Source organism: Balaenoptera borealis (assembly GCF_965194805.1).
Source record: "Balaenoptera borealis genome assembly, chromosome: 21".
NCBI classification, from domain to species: domain Eukaryota; kingdom Metazoa; phylum Chordata; class Mammalia; order Artiodactyla; family Balaenopteridae; genus Balaenoptera; species Balaenoptera borealis.
In genome coordinates, this window is record NC_138880.1 from 2,214,336 (window position 1) to 2,232,773 (window position 18,438).

Genomic DNA, 18,438 nt, shown 5'->3' on the forward strand with positions numbered 1-18,438 from the left:
AATCACAGTTGAGTTGCTGTGGGAACCTCCTCACAAGGTGAGTAACTCACTCAGGGGAGTCGGGGTGCGGACAGAGCCACTGAGGTCCCGGGGCATCCTTGGAAGAAGGATGGCCTGGGGTGGTCTGGGGAGTCGCCGTAGGAAGCAGGCTTGCTGCTGGGATGCTGGCTTCTGGAGTGCTTCTTGCGGGTCAGTAGGTGCTTGCCTCCAGGACTTACCAGCCTGTGCCCACATACAGTCTGTGCCCCCAAATCTCTGGGACGGGGACCCTGGGCATTCTGCTGGCCGGGCAGTAGAAGGAGCACCAGGCGCCGGAGGGCCGGTCTCAGCTCTGGTCCTGCCTTGCCTCAGCCGCGGGCGCCTCTGCAAGCTGCGTGGAGAGATGGCCTCCTCCAGGCGGACCCTGTTGCCTCCCGAGTCTCCTTCATTATACCGAGAATTGGGGTTCAAAATACCTCCCCCTCCCGCAGAGGAGCTCTGGAGCACTTGCAAGTCAAGGGCACTTGTGGCTCCGAGGACGTGTGTGTGTGTGTGTGTGTGTGTGTGTGTGAGCGGGGAAGCGATTTATTACTCCACACCCCGCCTGCCCGCTTTCCATCCTTCTTCCCCCGCTCCGACCTCCCTCCTCGGCCTCCCAGTGGCCGTCAGGGCTCCCTGCAGACATCACTTCCCCACGGCGGTGGGGTCGCGGAGCTCACGGGCTTTCTGACCTTCACTGTGAGTAACAGCTCTCTAGCGAAGGGTTATAACCCACTCGGGCCGCAAAGACCGCGACTGCGGGGTTAATTCTCCGAAGTGCCATGTGCAAAGTTTGGGTAAGTCAGTCGGCCCAGGGAGGGGAGGGCAGCCGAGAGCAGGCAAGGGGACAGGGCGGCTGGGGGGAGGGGGTCGGGCGGGGGTCTCAGTCCAGAAAGAGCAAGGGTCACACTTGCCGAGTGGACACCCACGCCCCCTGCTGGGGCCCCACCGCCACCGCGTCCTCGCCCCTCCCTCAACTTCGCCGGGTCTCAGGCGCGCGCGGAGCCGCCACCTGCGGGGTGGTCTCGGGCGCGCCCGCCGCAGGGGGAGCGGCTCAGGCCAGGGCGCCCGCTCGGGCCCGAGGGACCCCCGGCCCGCGCCCCGCGGCTCGCGGCCCCCACCCGGCGCGGGGCTCGGCCGCGGTCCCGCGCTCCCCGCCCCCGGGTCCCCGGAGGCTCCGCGGCCGCCCGAGCGGGAGGTGGAGCCGAGCCCGCGGCGCCGCGCAGGAGGAGCCGGCGGCGGCGGGAGCAGCGGGAGCCGGCCGGCAGCGCTTCGCGGTGAGTCGGGCCCGGGCCGGCCGGGCGTGGGCGCCGCGGGGGCGTCGGGGCGGCATCCTCGCGCCCCGCGGCTCCACCACGGGTGGCTCGCGCGGCCCTGGGGGGCGGTGCCGCGGGGAGGGGGTCGCGCCGCAGGGGGGGAGGGGGAGTAGAGGGGAGGGGGTGGCGCGGCGCCCGCAGGTGGGCGCGCGGGGTCGCGGGGGAGGCTTCCCGAGAGGGCCCCAGGCGCTGCTGGCCGGGGTCGCTGTGGCTTCACCAGACTCTGCTGGCCTTCAGCTGTTTGATGACTTTCTTGAACACCGACTAAAAAGTAGCCTTGGCACGTGCCCGCGTGACTGCTTTAGCTGCGGCTGCACAGAGTCGTCTTTGCGGGGATGGAGAGGGCGCGGGGGGCACGCCCAGGTGGAGGTGGGCAGCGTACCCTCTGCCTGGGACCCGGGCCGGGGCGAACGTGCCTGAGGGTCGCCGCGATCCGGGATGCCGGGAGGAAGTGCTGTGCGCAGTTAGCGGAGGGGCCCCTCGAGGGCACGGTCTGGGGTTGGGGGTGAAGGGCGGCCGCGGAGGAGAGCTGTACGGAGACGCCGCGAAGCTGGTGTTTCCGCTGCGCTTCCTGCACCTGCACGCCGGTCGGTGACTTTGAATTTATCTTTTCACCGATGAGCCAAGGGATGGGAGAGGAGAAAGTCTAACAGCGCCGTGCACGCCGAAACAGCGAGCCTTGGGAAGCCCTCGTACATAATAGAGTGGCTATTTCGCCGCCAACTCCGCTTTTATTCTGATTTCAAAGCCTCGGAGTGGTTTTTACTTAAATGTCGTTAGAGAGGTCTAGATAATAAAGATAATTAACTGTTCTTTCACGTCTTTTTACTAGAAATGGAAATTCAATTCTACCGGGTTTGTTGGATTTTGTTAACATTTTCATACAAGAAACTCGTAATTGTCGTAGCGTTACTTGCAACAGTGAACATTAACAAGCCCTGCGCGGTGCTGTCATGTTGCTAATTGGAAGCAGAAACGCCAAACTTAGATATAGAATCATAAAGCAAAAAACGTAAAGCCTTAGTCGTAAAAAGTGACTCGGACACGTGTAATGTGCATAATAGGACATGGGACGGCGTGTTGTGCTCCCGGAGAGGGTCAATTCCTGGAAAGCGAGAGATGGGCCGTAACGGTTTAAATATGTGATGGTTCTTTCCATCCTATGTGTACTCTAAAGTATACAGCATTGAAATGCTTTAATTCTGTTCACTTTTGTGCTCCAGATTGCAAACTGTCATAATGGGGTTCAAAGCAAAATCTCAAGCTTTTGGATTCACCAGATTACACGAAAGTGAAGGGAACTTTTGCCTTGCCGTCCCAGACTCCTGGACTCCAGGCAGCCTCCCATTTATTAACTGTATGACCTTGGGCAAGTCACCCTTTCACAGCCTTGGTTTCAACTTTGTAAAATGCCAGTAATATCCCTCACCTTATGAAGACGTTGGGAAAAAGGAAGTAACACTTAGGAGCTTATCCCAGTGCCCAGAGCACACTAAGTGCTCTGGAAAAGTTGTCTCTTGTCTTCCTTGACTTTTAGGAACCCCCAGGTCTGGCACGTTTCAGCGTTGTTGCTGTTTTTAACTTAAAATTCCTCGTGTGCAGGCTTCCTTCCCATCCATCCCTTCAAGCACCCTTGATTGAAGAACCTCAGATGCTGCCCTGTCTGGGTGTTAGGAAGTGAGGGGCTGAGACTCTGGAGGTGGAGGTGGGCAATACTTCAGGTTTTTCCTGTTGGTGAGAATCCATCACGAGGTCACACGATGACGCATTGTACTTCCCGGTCTTCATGTTGCTCTAGCTCTGTCCCCAGTGTAATGTTGTCACACTGGAAAGAAAGCACAGGAAGCTCTGCACAGTGCTTGCTCTCGCTTTTACCCTGTCTCTCCAGGCCAGCTCAGGCCGGGCAGGGCGCGCGGCTTCATCAGTATTTGTGGATTTGAAAGACAGGATGTAATGAAGTTATTTTTCAGGTCACGTGTGTTTTATTCCTAGTGAAAGGACCTTGGGATTCTAAATGATGGCCCTACTGTATACTAGGGCTAATAGAGATTATTAAAGAAGGTAGCTCAGGTAGCTCAGGTAGACTTGATTACCTATCAATTTTGCCCTGGTGGTGAAGCAGTCTTATAAAAGCTTACGCGGCCAAGTTGGAGCAGCGGCTCCGCCACTAGGGGCCTCTTCTGCATAGCGTATCACCCAGGCTGTCATCCTTTGCCATTATTATGTCCTGTAAGGTAGTGAAGGAACTTAACTTCCTGGGTTTGCCCTGCGGAATACTTTATTAGAAAAGGGCAACCTTGTGTGAAAAGCATTACCAAAGGCCTAAAAATATGTGCAAGTGATCAGCTCGGTGCTTTGTGACCACCTAGAGGGGTGGGATAGGGAGGGTGGGAGGGAGGGAGATGCAAGAGGGAAGAGATATGGGAACATATGTATATGTATAACTGATTCACTTTGTTATAAAGCAGAAAGTAACCATTGTAAAGCAATTATACTCCAATAAAGATGTTAAAAATAAAATATGTGCAAGTGGTCTTAAATTACAGATTCGGTACCATCTGAGAATAACTTTAAAGGTTTAAAGGAGATGTAATAATCGGGCTTTTTGCTTTGCATATCCTCATATTCCAATATATGACTTTAAAAAAACCGTCTAAAAATTCAAATATATGATTTTGCTCTAGTATTTTTCAGGGGTTTTGGGGAGTACGTTTTTGGTAGAGCTTATTTTTATCTTTTAATGTGTTTAAAATTGCTTTATTTCCTAAATTGGTACTTGGAGCGCTAATAACTTGTTTCTCAAGGAGTTTATCTGGCCAGTAGGAGCTGCTGGTGTCTTGTGTTTTTTAAAAAAGGGGCCACGTGAAATTCCACGCATAAAAATATATATTTCATTACATTCCAAGATGTATCATTGAAAGGCATTTTTCTTCTGGGAGTTTTTGAAAAGCGCTCTTATTTCTAAATTAGAACTTGAATGAAGTTAGTCAGGCTTGAGACTATTGAACAACTTGAAGGTGTGTGGGTGTTTTTATTTGTCAGATGGAATTTGCTATTTGGTAGAAAAAAATACCGACAAGGTATGTAAGCAAACACGATGACTGAAAATATTGCCATATGGTTTGTGAGTGAATAAGAGAATATTGTATTTTCAGGTTTTCAGTGAAATGTAATTACAGTGACAAACTAAATACCAGTAATCGGTAAAGTAAAACTAACTACCGTTACAGAAGAGTTCAGCGCATTGCAGGCCCCAAATCTTACCGAGGGATTTCTTCTGAATTCAGTACGTTATCAGACTTCTGATTCCGATTTTCACGTGGCAGGACTTTTTTTTTCAGCGTGTTTTTTATTGAAGTATTGTTGATTTACAATGTTGTGTTAATTTCTGCTGTACAGCAAAGTGATTCAGTATATGTATACATATATATTCTTTTCCATTATGGTTTATCATAGGATATTGAATATAGTTCTCTGCTATATAGTAGGACCTTGCTGTTTATCCATTCTATATAAAAGCTTACATCTACTAACTGAAGCCTCCCACTCCACCCTCCCCCAGCCCCCTCCCCCTTGGCAACCACCAGCCTGTTGTCTATGTCCGTGATTCTGTTTCTGTTTCATAGATAGGTTCATTTGTGTCATATTTTAGATTCCACATATAAGTGATATCCTATGGTATTTATCTTTCTCTTTCTGACTTACTTCACTTAGTATGATCATCTCTAGGTCCATCCATGTTGCTGCAAATGGCATTATTTCATTCTTTTTTATGGCTGAGTAGTATTCCATTATATATATGCACCACATCTTCTTTATCCATTCACCTGTCGATGGACAGATAAGTTGCTTCCATGTCTTGGCTACTGTGAATAGTGCTGCTATGAACATAGGGATGCATGTATCTTTTTGAATTACAGTTTTGTCTGGATATACATCACGTGGTGGGACTTTAAAACAAGGCAGTCTGATCTTTGCTGCCTTTCTTTCAAGGTCTAGATCATTACTAAGAACTGGGGAAGAGGAGAACTTCTGTGTGAGGGTCGTAGATAATTCTTCTTATCACTTCCCGATGAGTTAGCTAACTTTTGGGGGTTATGTTTAGGATTCTGAGCATGTCAAAGAGTTACACAGATCCTGTTTGCACAAGAACACTTCTTTAAACTGGGGGAGCGCTGCCGCTGCCCTCAAACATCCCGCCGGTGAAGGCCCTGCATCTCCCTGCCTCCCCGACTTGCCCCAGAAGGAGGCGAGGCTCAGCCACAGTGATGGGTGTAGAGCTGCGTGCAAGGCGAGGCATGTGCGTTTGGACAGCAGCCTGCAGCTGACCAAGATGATGGCTGCCCCAGGTGGGAGGAATTGCATGTTTATACATGGGAGTCTTTTTTTAGGAGCTTGCACTTGGGCCCTGGATGCACAAAAACAGCAGCACTAGAGTCTGCAGAGAGGTTTGGATCCTGTGACTTTAGTGAAACAGCACTTTGCTGCACAGGTCATTTTAGTTGTTGCTTTTGGACAGTGCAAAACATACATTTGGTTATCCTGGGGTCACATCTGCTACTCGGTTTCCTTTTCACACAAAGGGATGTTTGAGTTGATGGAGGAAGAGGGAAGCAGGAGGCAGGGAGGAGGTAGATGGGAGTTGTCTGTTTATGCTGGACCCCCCGGGCCCCTTATTTTCCCTTCCCAAGGGACGTGAGCACACGCCCTGCAACTTGATGATACGAGCTGTTCACTGGTGTTTTGGGGCTGTCCTCATCTACTCTATTAACGAAACTACTAAGATGATGGTCTTCGACTTAGGTCCTGGGTACTCTCCAAAGTGACCTTCTACTTCTGTCTCCTGTCTTTAGAAACTTGCTCAGTTAACGTGGCAGCTAACCTCTGTGAACAGGGCTGCCAGCCCAGCAGGGGCCCCTTTGAGGTGGAGCGTCCGCGCCAGGGGGCGCAGCATGGGAAGCAGAGTGTGGGCCTCAGCCTGCTCGCCTCCCGTCGGGCACTCTCGTGGGACAGTTGTCCGCACAACTGTCCGTGAGGCTTACACCTGTACAAGTGGTTAGAACAGTGCCGGGCACATGATCGATGAGAGATGTATCATTGCAGCTGCTGGCGGTGGTGGTTATTATTATTATTATCGTTACTGATAACATTGCTTTCAGGGTAGACCATGCTGGTAGGCACAATAATCTGGAACAGAGGATTCAGGTGAACTTAGTGCTTATAATAATGTTTGCAAAAGCAAGTGATTCATTCTTTTCAGATTTCTTGCTGCATTTCCATTAGAGTTCTTCTCTTCATGTGTCAGAAGCGGCTCACACAGAGCCCTTAACTGCGTGACAACTGCTCTGCGAAATGTGGGCCATGAGTTGTTCATTCAATCAGCACAACAACCTTAGGAAATACGCGCTATTATTCTCTGCATTTTTGCAGATGAGAAAACCAGGGTGTCGAGAGGCCAGTTACCTGCCCGAGGTCAGCTCGTGGGTGGCGGGCCTGAGCCTTGAGTCCGTGTCTGCCCGGCTCCAGAACCTCTGTGCTGTCTTTTCCAGCATCCGTACTCTTTGAATTGGTAGCCCGGAAAGCGTCTTCGAGTTCTGAGGGTTAACAAAATGTGAAAACATTGATTTCCCTTAGATTCTTGTATTTGTATCCTTTTCTAGACACGATGGAGCAGGATGACAAATGGACTGTTATCAGTGGGTCTGCTTCAGCACTTTTTATTTATAGATTTTTATATGTGGCTTTTCCTAGTAGCTCGAAATACAATACAGCGTGGTACAACTTATTTCTGTACAACGTTTAACGTCTTGTCAAGGCGCTTCTCAGGCATGTTATAAGCGGAATATATGAATAAAACCCAGTGTGTGGTTGCAGAATATTAAGGTGTGAAGGCTGGCGTCAGGCGTTCATGCGTTCACTTAACAAATATTTCTTACTCACCTCTTCTCTGGAGTCACTCTGCCAGACACCACAGAGACGGCGAAGATGAGGAAGGCCGCAGCACAGAGGAAGGCTCTGGGCCTTCGGGGTGGGCATTACTGGGGTTTGAATCTCAGCTCTGTCGCTCACTGACTGGGGGTCCTGGCCCCATCAGTGGACATGTCTGAGGCTTAGTTTCTCGTGTGCATAATGGGGAATAATAATACTTGGTAGGCTGTTGCACGAATTAAATGAGATGCATGGGGAAGCCATCAGGCCGCTGGAGGTGGTGGGTGCTGACCCACAGCGGTGCCCTTCCTCTTCCCCCATCTTACCTGTCTCTTCTCCCACTTCCACCAATTACAGGGGCTGGGAGAGATAAAGATACTTAAACTCCAAGATAGAATTCTTCCAAATGTTCCTTTTTGGTTCTCCCTTGCGGGGCTGGGACAGACCTGGCAGCGGGGTTGGGTGATACGTGAGCTGGTGCCAGTGTAGCGTTCCTATCACGCTGGCTTGTTACCCAGGAGGCCCAGAGGAGGATGGATTCCAGGAAGCAAGGGCAGCTGGGAGCCCAGGATAGGTGCCTATGGGTCCCAGGGGTGGGGATGAGAGTCTTCCGGGGGAGTAGCCAGGAACTCGGGTCCCATGGAAATTGGAACCGGCCAGAAAAGAAGTCGGAGGCGGGCTGAGTGGAAAGGGTTTGGGACGTGGGTGGAGGGCGAGGCAAGAACGTGAGCAGCTTGTCCTTGGGGACACGAGGGGGTCAGGCGGCTCAGATCTGCGGCTGGCGGGCGGTGCTGAGGCGTGGGGAGAGACCTGCAGCCCCCTTGCACTGCCTCCCCCACTGCTGCAGGGCCTGTTACGGACTTCCAGCTCCCTGGCCTCCCACTGCAGGGTTTTTCCAGAAGCACTGCAGCCTCTCCCAGCAAACAGCTAAGTCAAAATTACTAGCTGTTGCCAGTTTTCACTCTAGATCTTCAAGGGGTAGCCGGTATCATGGGAAAATAAGGCTTTACTTATTCCAGTTGGAGATTCGGTTAAACACACCCAGATCTGTTCCTGGTGAGGCCGGGAGCCCGGTCCACAGGGCCCTGTTTAGGGTCCTGCTGGCCTTTCTGGAGCGTGGGCTGTGTTGTGAGATCAGGGGTGTTTTCAGGGAGATGTTCCTAGTGGTTTTATGATAATGGGCCACCTTGTTTGGTGTCCGGGGTAGGTGCCGTGTGTGGTAGGGATGGAGCGCGGGCTTCACAAAATCATTCCGGTCTGGGACTGGCTACCTCAGCCAGGGAGCAGGAGGCCCTGACTCATTTATTCTGTGCGGGCTCATGGGCATAAACCAGCCCTTCTGTGAATAAGCAAACAGAACTGCCCAGATGCAAGAGAAGCTTGATTCAGCGTTTAAAAAAAATGCGAGAAATTTAAAAAAACGTATTGAATCGGGGAACAGTTTGTTTAAAGTAAGCTACTGTAATTTTCAAAAGCCCATTTTATAGAATTAATAGAGTGTATTAAAATGAAATGAACAAGCCGGCTTTTAAAAAGCGACAGAAGGATAGCTTTGTGGGGAGGAGAGTAATCCTTGAAATGGATTCCAGGTTGGTTCCTTTGGTTCCTGGGGAGCTGAGTGGAATGAATGTTTGCTGATTGCTCTAAGAAGTGAGACAGTCTGGTCAGCTCCGGGATGGGCCTGGGCAGTGGGGCCAGTTCACCCAGGTCCACCCTTTCTTACCTGTGATCCTGGACAAGTTACTGAATTCTTTTTTTTTTTTTTGTAATTACGAACACTTTTTTAATGACAGCAGACGGTAAATTTATACAAGTTACAGGTTAGAATATAATGAATACAAAATCCATCCAGATTACAGAAAAATATCACTCACAAAAGTAAATCTGATTCAAGTGGGTAAAGAACTCAAGCCCCCCATTTTGATAATTACACGCAGCTTTCAAGGTAGCGCATCTAAAATCTGCCCCTTGTCAGGGCGCTATTCAAGACTACAGCATATTCAGTGACTCTAGCGACCTGAATTCTTTAGGTCTCAGTTTTCTCATCTGTAAAATGAGGATAATGGTGCCCATCGTATTGGGCAGTTTGCCAGTTGATTTAGAGGATGTATGTAAATGGCTTAGCACAAGGTGAATACTAGGTAGCATCAGCTGTTGTGATTACATAGGCGCACAGGAAGGAAGGAGGAAGGGAAACATAGGCGCGCAGGAGGGAAGGTGGAAGGGAAATGTAGGCGCGCAGGAGGGAAGGTGGAAGGGAAACGTAGGCGCGCAGGAGGGAAGGTGGAAGGGAAACGTAGGCGCGCAGGAGGGAAGGTGGAAGGGAAACGTAGGCGCGCAGGAGGGAAGGTGGAAGGGAAACGTAGGCGCGCAGGAGGGAAGGTGGAAGGGAAACGTAGGCGCGCAGGAGGGAAGGTGGAAGGGAAACGTAGGCGCGCAGGAGGGAAGGTGGAAGGGAAACGTAGGCGCGCAGGAGGGAGGGTGGAAGGGAAACGTAGGCGCGCAGGAGGGAGGGTGGAAGGGAAACGTAGGCGCGCAGGAGGGAGGGTGGAAGGGAAACGTAGGCGCGCAGGAGGGAGGGAGGAAGGGAAGCGTAGGCGCGCAGGAGGGAGGGTGGAAGGGAAGCATAGGCGCGCAGGAGGGAGGGTGGAAGGGAAGCGTAGGCGCGCAGGAGGGGAGGAGGAAGGGAAGCGTAGGCGCGCAGGAGGGGAGGTGGAAGGGAAGCGTAGGCGCGCAGGAGGGGAGGTGGAAGGGAAGCGTAGGCGCGCAGGAGGGGAGGTGGAAGGGAAGCGTAGGCGCGCAGGAGGGGAGGTGGAAGGGAAGCGTAGGCGCGCAGGAGGGGAGGTGGAAGGGAAGCGTAGGCGCGCAGGAGGGGAGGTGGAAGGGAAGCGTAGGCGCGCAGGAGGGGAGGTGGAAGGGAAGCGTAGGCGCGCAGGAGGGAAGGAGGAAGGGAAACGTAGGCGCGCAGGAGGGAAGGTGGAAGGGAAGGCGAGGATCGGAGCATCTGCATTCACCCTGGGCCTGGACGCTTCTCATTCTACTCTTGCATAGTTTTTAATGTCTTAAGTCCTAGATGATTATAATCAGATACGTCTTGAACACCTGCTGTGTATATGTCCCTATGATAAGGTGCCTGGGTGTAGACTCTGATCCCAGAAAACTGCCCTCGGTATCCTCACGTAGCTCATGGTCTTGGGCTGAGAGGGGCAGGACTGTGACGGTGTCTTGCCGTTCAAGAAGGAATTCTTAGTGTCCCTCGGCTATTTCAGTGAGCTGCCCAAAGGATACTTGCCATCCTTGGCTTATTTCCCATCTACTCTACTTACAGATGGATAGAAAATAAGTACTTCTTGGGCCTCGACATAAATAACTCAGAATACCCAGGGTACCTTTGGATGTCTTATTTGCATAGAAATAAGATTTATTTAAGTATGTTTGTGGGTACATAATGGGAACCCAGCGGAGGAGACTTGCGTTTGGGGGGATATTTCTTTGGATGTGGCTCTGACCTGCAGGCTCTTGTATCCAAAGCACGTTCTTTGGTGGGGAGGGTCCTTTTGTCTTTTCACTGAACTCATGGCCCATAGATTTCTGGGCGACAATAACGAGAGAGCTGAGTGTAAAGGGGTTTTGTTTGTTTGTTTGTTTTGTGTCTGTCCTCCAGATGGAGGTGTACACGTGTTGCTGCAGAAGGAGACTAGGTCGGTGGAGAAAGGATTCCCGAGCTGACTCACTCTGTGGCCATGGGCAAGTTCTTAATCCCTAAAGTAGGAATTTAATCATTGAGACTCAGGGGCCATTTGAATGCAAAGCAATGAAATTTATGGACTGTGAACGGCTTCATCAGTCCAAATGGTGGCTGAAGCCAAAATCTGAGCATAAAGTTAGTTACTCTGCTGGATCAAGTGAGCTGTTTCTACATCTTGGGTCTTGGGTTGTCTCAAAAACAGTTTTTCTTTGTAGAGAGGATATTTTTCACTTAAGTCATTAAAAATCCTGAGAGTGTTTTCCATGTATATCCTTGGGCATTCAGGAGAATTTATCCAGCGTCACTGGAATTACCTTTTTCTCTTCCTCCAAGAGTGAGTCTGGACCAGTGCCTGGGCCGTTATTCGTGTGGAGCACAGAGGCCATGAGAACACGCCCTTTACGCAGAGCGGGTGTCTCACGTTCTGATGGAAACGAGGCCGGAGACAGGAGGAGATGCAGGAACTAGACCCGTCTGGTCGCCTGAAAGCATGGGGAGGTGACTGTTTGGCTTGTGGGGACGGCCCTTCCTGGGGTGAAGGCACGTGGGAGGCACCAGCTTTTTAAAACTCTCTTCCCTGGTCTCCATAAGTGACTGTTTCATTATCTTGGGGGCAAATGTCATGCCAGTGTGAAGTGGACAGGCATTACTGCAGCTCTTAGTCACTTAGGAATGAGAGTCAGAGGATGAATGGAGAAGCTTTGACTAAAGCTAGCCATGTTCATCTATTTTATCTATATGAACTAAAAATCTTTGAAATGGCAAAATCGTGCATCTGAAGGGGACACTTGGATTCTGGAGGATTTGTAGACTTCATTTAACGGTCTTGTCAGTGACTTGTTGGAGTTAGAAGTCACGGGAGGACCACTGCTTAGCAAGAATACATCAACAGAAATAATGTTATTTCTGAGATCAGTTGGACCAACATAAGTATTTTGCAGAAATAGTAGCACCATTTGAGATCATTTGGACTATCTCTGTATTTTTCAGATGAACAGAAAGAGGCCCAGAGAAGTGAAGTGCCTTATCTAAGATGGCCCAGCTACTGAGGGGAATGACATTGTCAGGAATGGAGCCCAGGTCCCTTGTTTCCATCTCACTGCTCTTGATGGGCCATGCAGCATCCTTGGGTACCACCGCCAGCTGGCAGGTAGTTTTAGGTGCCCCGACAATGATGCCACCTACACAACTGCCTGCTCTCAGGTTTTTCAGAATCTGGTTATGGAGCTCCTACAATGATACCACCTACACAACTGCCTGCTCTCAGGTTTTTCAGAATCTGGTTATGGAGCTCCTACCGTGTGCCCAGCACTGTTCTTGGTGCTAGAGATGCACAGGTGAAAAGACAGGGGTTTCTGACCTCAAGGAGCTCTCAGTAGAGTGAAATACAAAGAAGGGACTATATTATTAAGCCATGGCTTAGTGACATGTGGAACATCTTCCTTGGAGATGTAAGCTCTCAGTGCCTACTTCAAGGTCAATGGGATTAGTTTTAATTTCCTGTTGATTTTACAGCATCAGAAATGGAAATCATGGCCATAAACTTCATGAATCAAATTGACTCCAAATGATCCCAGTGTCATCTGGATTAAAATTTGAAACTCTTTTTTCTCTGCACTTCAAATCCATGATCTTTCTGGAAACACTTGCTAAGAATAGTTCTGGAGGAGTTTGTTTATGGACACAAGTCAAAAATTAAATTGTTTATGTCAAAGAGAAGTAAGATGTCGATATGGGTATCACTGCAGCTAAGTCAGGGGTTGAATTATTGGCTTTTTAATTAAATTGAGGCCCATTTTTTTCCCTGGGAGTGCAGAAGTGGCAGAAGCTTAGGAAGAAATCTACTAGGTACTAAGCAGTATCCAAAGCACTTTATTTGTGGAATTGATTTTAAACCCATATAAAAATACTGGAAAGGACTGAGGTTCAGGTAGACAGAATGCCTTGGCAGGGGCAGATGGCGTGGCAGGGAGACCCAGCGTTTGCACAAAGTTTGTCTGCCGCTGAAGCTCCTGTGCCCAAGCGTGGCGCCTCCATGGGTACCAAGTGTGATGTGGCAGCGGCCTTGCAGTTGCTTTTGTGTCATTCTTGAACAGGACTGCAGACCTGGAGCATGGGGTCCACAGCTGACACCATTGTTGGATGCCCTGCAAGCAGCAAGGTGCAGTGTGTAGACACGGTAGGTTCTTTGTAAATATGCATGAAATGAACAGAGGCAGCAACTGAATAGTCAACAGGGTTGGTGAGAAACTATGTTCATGAACAGGGCACGTTACCTTCCAGGGTCCCTGCAGGTGAGTGTAAAGCTGACCTTGGAGAAACCAAACAAACTACCCACCCCAAAAGAAAAGTCTCTTTTAATATCATTGGCTGTTCATAAGCGTGCCTGTTTTCAACTGTCTTCCCACATACTGTTTTCTTGCTTGGTGTTTTCTTCCAAGCTACCTGTAAACAAATTATGCATTCATAATCTTATGGCAGGCTGGCTGGATCTAACAGAGTCAGGAAGGCTTCCAACACATTAAGTGTTCTTGAAGGTTATAAAAAGGAGGACTAATTATCGCACTGATGTGATTATAAGAGAGATGCTGGAGGTCTCTCCTTTTTTTTTTTTTTTTTTTAAAGAATGAGGCTTGGCCCCATCTCATATCTTACACAATTTTTAAAATTTATTTTGTTTATTTATTTTTGGCTGCGTTGGGTCTTTGTTGCTGTGCGTGGGCTTTCTCTAGTTGTGGCGAGCAGGGTCTACTCTTCGTTGCGGTGTGCGGGCTTCTCATTGCGGTGGCTTCTCTTGTTGAGGAGCAAGGGCTCTAGGTGTGCAGGCTTCAGTAGTTGTGGCACGCAGGCTCAGTAGTTGTGGCGCACGGGCTTAGTTTCTCTGTGGCATGTGGGATCTTCCCGGCCCAGGGCTCGAACCCGTGTCCCCTGCATTGGCAGGCGGATTCTCAACCCCTGCGCCACCAGGGAAGCCCCGATGCTGGAGATCTTGACTCACTGGAATTTTGACAGCAGCCAGAGTGGTTAAGACGCTTTGAGAAACAGCAGAGGTGATCTATTTCCACCAAGTGATTTTCTTAAATCTGTGCCATGGGCGTACCTATAGGCTCCTGAGCAAGAAGACGGACTAAATAAGGCGTGGAGTCACTGGGGTTGGAGTGGTGATGTGTCGCTGGTGCTCACAGTGGGAGCCTGTGAGATTTTATATTTAGTGATGATACCTCTCCCGTAGCCATCTGTCTCTCTCTTTAATAAGCAATGTTCCTTATCAGGTGATTTGTGTACATCGATTACACCATTATACTTGTTAAATATTAAAGCGTTTATCCCCCCCTTGTGTGAAGTCTAATTAGGCAAAGCGCTCAGCACAAGCCTGGATTATCAGGGTAATAGTCTGCTCGTTACCTGTGACATACCTCAGCTTCCTGGATCATTTGTGGTTTTTTTTTTCCTCCTATCAGAGTGCCCATGTACCTAATATAGTGCAGGAGGGTTTGGTGAAGGATTCAGCACCGTCGGGCCATTAAGAAGGGGCCTGCTACAAAGATTATGAAACCTTTTAAAAATGAGTGGAGCGATGTATTATCTATAGTTGGCATTTTTCATGAATCAGTCTTCTGAACAGATATTTCTGATGAAACTAATTTGACTAAATTAAAGAATCTTAAAATAGCTTTAAAGGCTAAAAATACAAGTTACAATGTTGTTTGGAAGAAGAGAAAACCCATCAGTAAGTAGTTGCATTTTATACATGCTGCTGATGAAAAGAATAATTTTAGATGTCGAAGCAGTATCACCTGAAAGTCCATGGGTGGTCCATTACTTTTTCAACTTATTTCTTCTGTGCAGTCTAATGCAAAAATTAATTTGCATCATGGATTTCCTAGCAAGCATTTTATTAGTATAAGGCCAAAAGTAAGGTTATGAATCAGGCTAGTATCTTTGATAAGTTATCTACATCCTTTTGAGACAATCCTGTAATGAACATTGTTTTTTTTGGAAGTGTTCGTGGTACTCCCTCATTATTTACATTCCTAAAAAATCTGCAGTGTGCTGTGAGCATGTACACACACACACACAGGAACATGCATGTGCACACGTGTAATCTGGGGCTGATGGGCATGAACCAGATAAGGATTAAGCCCAGTTTATTGCTTATTATTCTCAGGGAGAAAAGCTTTTAAGCCGTGTTTCATGTAATGGGTGGCTATCAGGGCGAATCGGTTTTTCCCTCTCATGGTCCCAGCAGCTCATGTTAGGGTTTTGAAAGCGCCTTCATCCCTTCACAATTGCAAATAGCAGTAGCGTCACTTGCCCTTCATGCACTATGGAAAGAAGGCAGCCTGTATCTCCTTAAAATGAGAGTTTATTTTGGGTTGTTTTTGAATGTAGTCAAATCAAAATGAGACTTAGCTCTGAGTTAAAATATGGATATAAAGATCAGAGAATGGACAGGAACTCACAGGTCATCTGGTCTAATGCTTCTGCTTCTCTAGTGGGGAGGCTGAGGCAGGGAGGCACGTGGCTCCTCAAGGTCACATGGTGTTAGCGGGGGTCCTGCTCTACTGCACTTGTCTGCAGGCCTGATGGTGACCCTCGGGCCAGGTCCTACCTTCCGGCCCTTCACAGGTATAGTGTACCTGGGCCTGGATCAGTTCGAAAGTTTTTTTTAATTTAATTTTTATTTTATACTGGAGTCTAGTTGATTTACAATGTTGTGTTAGTTTCAGGTGTACAGCAGAGTGATTCAGATATACCTGTACATATATCCACTCTTTTCCAGATACTTTTCTCACATAGGTCATTACAGGATACTGAGCAGAGTTCCCTGTGCGACACAGTAGGTCCTTGTTGTTAATATATTTTATATATAGTAGTGTGTATATGTTAATCCCAAACTCCTAATTTATCCCTCCCCCCATCTTCCCCTTTGGTAACCGTAAGTTTGTTTTCGAAGTGTGTGAGTCTGTTTCTATTTTGTAAAGAAGCAAAAGCTAAGAGAATTCAGCACCACCAAACCCGCTTTACAACAAATGCTAAAGGAACTTCTCTAGATGGAAAAGAAAAGGCCACGACTAGAAATAAGAAAATTATGAATGGGAAAGCTCACCAGTAAAGGCAAACATACAGTAAAGGTAGGAAATCATCCACACACAAATATGATATCAAAACCAGAAATTGTGGAAAGAGGAGAGCACAAATGCAGGATATTGGAAATGCATTTGAAACTTAGAGATCAACAAGTTAAAATCTTGTTGATCAAATTCAAGAAATCTTGTGTAAATATAGACTGCTATGTCAAAACCTCATGGGAACCACAAACCAAAAATCTACAGTAGATACACACACAAAAAAGAAAAAGCAATCCAAACACAAGATAGTCACCGAATCACAAGAGGAAGGGAAGAAAATGACCTGCAAAAACAAATCCAAAACAGCTAACAAAATGGCAGTAAGAACATACATATCAATAATTACCTTAAATGTAAATAGATTAAATGCTCCAACCAAAAGACATAGACCGGCTGAATGGATACAAAAATAAGACCCATATATATGCTGCGTACAACAGACCCACATCAGATCCAGGGACACATATAGACAAAGTGAGGGGATGGAAAAAGGTATTCCATGCAAATGGAAATCAGAAGAAACCTGGAGTAGCAATACTCATGTCAGATCAAACAGACTTTAAAATAAAGACCAAGAGACAGAGAAGGACGCTACGTAATGAGCAAGGGATCAGTCCAAGTAGAAAGGTGTTGAAGGAAAGCTTGCTGCCTTACAGCCAACTCAAGGCGGAGTGGGTGTAGTCTGAGCCCGTCCGGGGTTGGAGAGCTTACATTTTGTACCTGCTCATGGGCCTATTCCTAGAAGTGGAGAACTGGGAGCCAGCGTGTGCCTCTGAGCACCTCTGAGTTCAGCAGGGGGTCAGCAGGGAGGCCGCCGTCCGCTGTCCTGGGATGATGATCCAAGGGAGGGGCGCCTGCCGCTCGGCCGACCTCAGCTGTGAAGGCCCAGAGTCTGGCCTTTTCCAGCCTGCGGTGGCATCGTCAGGACCCGAGTAAGTCATCCAACCAACCCACCCCAGGGCACAGGGGTTAGGGGTTAGTTCACCTTGACAAATAACTGTCTTGGTGGTTGGTAAGAAGCGTGGTGGTTCAGCACGTGGGGTCTGAAGCCTAATGTATTTGGGTTGCACTAGCTGCCATGTATGGAATTTAGGCAAGTTATCTTACTACTTGAACCTCAGGCGTTTTGTCTGTAAAATGGGAATAGTAGCAAACATTTATATTGTACTTACTATGTGACAGCTGTTGTCTCAGTGCTTCAGGACCACTGACTCATGTACTCTTCACAGCAACCCTATGAGGTAGGTACTACCATCATTCCCACTTTACAGATGAGGAGACTGAGGCCCAAAGAGGTTCAGTGAATTGCTCCAGGTTACACAGCTGTTAAGGGTTGGAGCCGGGGTGTGAATCTTGGCAGCCCGTTGCTCTTTATCTCTCGCCTCTGCTTCCTCTCAGTGGGATTAAGATGATTTTGAGGATCAAGTGAGATAAGCCCTCACGCAGTATCAGCTGTCCTTGCTGATTGTAACAGAGCTGCCGGTGCAACAAAGCTGCCGGTGCCTCAATAACAGCAACAGGAGAATCTATGTGATCAGCGTCTTCTTCACCCGTCACCCAGCTCCTAGAAACCAGATCATGATCAGAACGTCGCTTTGGCAATTACAGAAGTCACACAGAGAGAATTCGGAAGGCTTAACCAAACGTCCCTCTGTGTGGACAGTGTGACCACAGCCATAAGAGAGCCGACCAGGGCTGGGGGGCCGCGGGGCCGAGCCGATGGCCGAGATTCCTTTCCTGCTCGCAGGACCTGGTGACTTTCTCCGCTGCAGGTGGCTCTGGGGTTCCAGACAGCAGCTCTGAACTATTTCCCCTCGTCTGTCATCTGGACGGTTGAGTGGGTCAGATCCACCCAGGGTGCTGTCACTGACCTCCGCCGCAGAGGTCAAGGGTGACACTCACACCTTCGAGGAAGTCTCACCGCTGACCAGCATCCGCCGCTTTGTGTTGAGTTCACAGCCTCGTCGTCAGGTGCAGGCTTCTTTCCAGATTGTGTTGCTATGGAGTTTAGAGATTATGCTCTGTCTGTTCCTTGTTTCCTTTTAAATTCATAAGTCATGATAAGTGTATGTGTATGTAACGTGTGTGTGCCTTTTGACTTATAATAATAAAGCGAGTAACGATCCAGTAAGCATCTAGAACGTTCCCTCTGAAGCCCCTCCCATGTACTTCCGGGTCTTAATTCCTTCCTTCCTCCTGCCCCACCCGAGGGGTAACTGCTCCTCCAGATATCGTGTTAATCATCTCCTTGCTTTATTAGAGTTTTACCACCAGTGTGCATCCCCACATAATTTAT

The 18,438-nt window shown here is 48.7% G+C and overlaps 1 protein-coding gene across 6 annotated transcripts in view; it reads left to right on the top strand.

The window, feature by feature from the left end:
* The first annotated feature begins 619 nt into the window (after positions 1-619).
* Positions 620-18,438, top strand: part of CSGALNACT1 (chondroitin sulfate N-acetylgalactosaminyltransferase 1) — a 335,696-nt gene continuing 317,877 nt past the window's right edge. For 2 of the 6 annotated variants that reach the window (XM_082374872.1, XM_082374867.1), the window contains exon 1: positions 620-717. The gene's annotated coding sequence lies outside the window, so the exon portion shown is untranslated. Of the gene's footprint in view, positions 816-1,033; positions 1,296-18,438 lie in introns of those variants that run through there. The other 4 variants (XM_082374870.1, XM_082374866.1, XM_082374871.1 and 1 more) reach the window with 2 other exon arrangements.